Source organism: Oryctolagus cuniculus, chromosome 4 (genome assembly GCF_051225735.1).
Source record: "Oryctolagus cuniculus isolate XC-2025 breed Fujian yellow rabbit chromosome 4, ASM5122573v1, whole genome shotgun sequence".
Taxonomy (NCBI): Eukaryota; Metazoa; Chordata; class Mammalia; order Lagomorpha; family Leporidae; genus Oryctolagus; species Oryctolagus cuniculus.
Window position 1 is genome coordinate 119,169,482 of NC_142870.1, and position 2,660 is coordinate 119,172,141.

Genomic DNA, 2,660 nt, shown 5'->3' on the forward strand with positions numbered 1-2,660 from the left:
CACTCTGGCTATGTTCTCCTAGGACTTAAAATACCTTGAGTCCTCAGTAGAACTCAAGTTTAGGTTTTCACTTTTACAGTCTCCAAATATCTCCAAAGAACTGTCTGAGTATGCCTCCACAAAATTGTGCTTCTTCTAAACAACCACTACAGAAAAGTAGTTTTCACTCTTGAAAATTGAAAGCTGTTACCTGGAATTGATCATCTATTATTCAACAACATTTGAGAAAAGTGCCTAGGTAACCTATTACTCAAAATTGCATATCAACTTTCCTTAACAACAATAATCTAATTCTTTCTTAAGAAGCTATGCACCTGCTTGAAACTAAGTTGAAAAATAAACCCTTCCAATTTTTATTTAATTTTCTCCTGAATTAAATTTGGATACCTTCTATGGAAAAGCAGCTTTATGACAAAAGCCTTCCTTCCTACCATCTGCCACCTCTGAGAAAATCCTAAACAGAAATGTGAAGCTACTTCATCTCCTCCAAACAAACTCAGTTATCTTTGTTAATGGGAGACAGGGGCATTGTGAAATAAAGCCCAAAGTAACTCAAATATTTTACTATGTATGCTCACATTAACTCCTAGCTAATTTAGCCAGTTTTTCATTTGTTGGCAAATTTTTTTAAAGTGAATATACAATTTATTTAACATTCAAACTTCATTAAGACATGTGCAATATGGCAATTTTACTGGGAGTTTAACCCTACCTAAGATATGATTGCTTGCTGGGGCTAGCAACAGGGTCCAGTTCACACTTAGCACTAATTAAATACTTTATTGAATAAATACAATAACAAACAAAAACGCATTCAAATGCTTTCTTAAAAAAAATCAATTTTAAAGGCCCTTCTATTCAGGCTAATGACAAACACAATAAAGGCAGATATGCTAGTTTAACATAATTGGCTGATTTTATACAGCACTTATACCTTTTAGTCCACAAGTATATTATTAAATGATAGAGAACATCTAATACAACCATTTCTACAGAACTAGGAAATAAATGTCTAAGAAAGAAAGATTTTACAGACCCCATCTTTTATACCCACCCCAACAGTCTAACTTTAAAGAGGAATAAGCCAATGACTTTCCTCACAAGAGCTCACGACTAATGTCGCTTTGCTATCAAAATCTGTATTTCTGATCCATTATGAGCATTGAGACAAGATTCAAATATTCCCAAAGAAAGAAGCACAAGGCACGTTGTGATCGCCTATTCAGCAACAGCGAGCACTGCATTCAAACTATCTCATCCCAGGAATTAAATAAGGTCAGCCACATTCATGGGCATTTCCTCCACTGTAGTATTGTAGAAAGTCTCAATGTCACGAAGAATCCTCTTGTCTTCTTGAGTAACAAAGTTTATAGCCACACCTTTCCTCCCAAATCGACCCCCTCTGCCAATTCTGTGAATATAGTTTTCACGATTGGTAGGTAGATCGTAGTTTATAACCAAAGACACTTGTTGTACATCAATCCCACGAGCCAACAAGTCAGTAGTGATCAGAACATGGCTTGATCCTGACCGGAATTCTCTCATGATGACATCTCTTTCCTTCTGGTCCATGTCACCATGCAGAGCAGAAACTGTGAAGTCCCTGGCATGCATTTTCTCAGTGAGCCAGTCCACTTTGCGCCTTGTATTGAGAAAAATAACAGCCTGCGTAATGGTCAGTGTTTCATACAAGTCACAAAGTGTATCCAACTTCCATTCCTCTCTTTCAACATTAATATAGAACTGTTTGATTCCTTCAAGGGTCAATTCTTCCTTCTTAACCAGAATTCGAATTGGAACTCTCATGAATTTTTTGGTCACTTCTAACACATCAGTTGGCATCATGGCAGAAAGCAACACAACCTGAATACTGGTATTTAGTTTTGAAAAATCTCATAGATTTGATCCTTAAACCCTCTGCTCAACATTTCATCTGCTTCATCCAAAACGAACATTTTGATCCATTTTGGAGAAAGATATCTTCTGTTTAACATATCAAATACTCTCCCTGGTATACCAACAATGATATGTGGTGCTTCTGCCTGCAATTTTTGCATTTCATTCCTAACGTTTGTTCCACCAATGTAGGCATGACAAGTTGCTCCCATATAGTCTCCAAGTGCCAGAATTACCTTTTGGATCTTTAATGCAAGGAATAATAGCTCTTTGCTGAATAGCTGAAGGCTTCTCAAAACCGTAAGCATAGATGCCCCGAAGAAGAGACTCCTTTAAATTCATATCATCAAAGTTATCAACAATCTCATTCCAGTTGCTCACGATGACACCATCGGGGTCCATTCCCTCTGGGCCGCCATGTTCTCTGTTATAGTCCGCAGAGCCACCAGACATGTCCGAACAGCCACTCAGCGCCCAACTGAAAAAGGCATTTGTTGGCAAATTAAAAACAAAAACAAGCAAATCAAATAAAAAACTTGATTTCTAATCAAGCAGCTTGTTCATACCAATCTCAAATTCAGAATTCAAGCTTGAGGTTCATCAAAACTACAATATTCATGGGCTTTCAAAATGCTTTCAATACATGTGTATTCATCCACATATGCCAAGGGTCTATTTCATGGCCTTCACCATTCATCAAGTCATTGGTTTGGGTCTAAACAATGAATAAGATAATAAATATACAGTTAACAGCCACTTAATTC

The 2,660-nt window shown here is 37.0% G+C and overlaps 1 pseudogene; it reads right to left on the minus strand.

Moving 5' to 3' along the window:
- Positions 1 to 622: 622 nt before the first annotated feature.
- LOC100350762 (eukaryotic initiation factor 4A-II pseudogene) lies at positions 623 to 2,381 on the minus strand (annotated as a pseudogene).
- Positions 2,382 to 2,660: the final 279 nt, after the last annotated feature.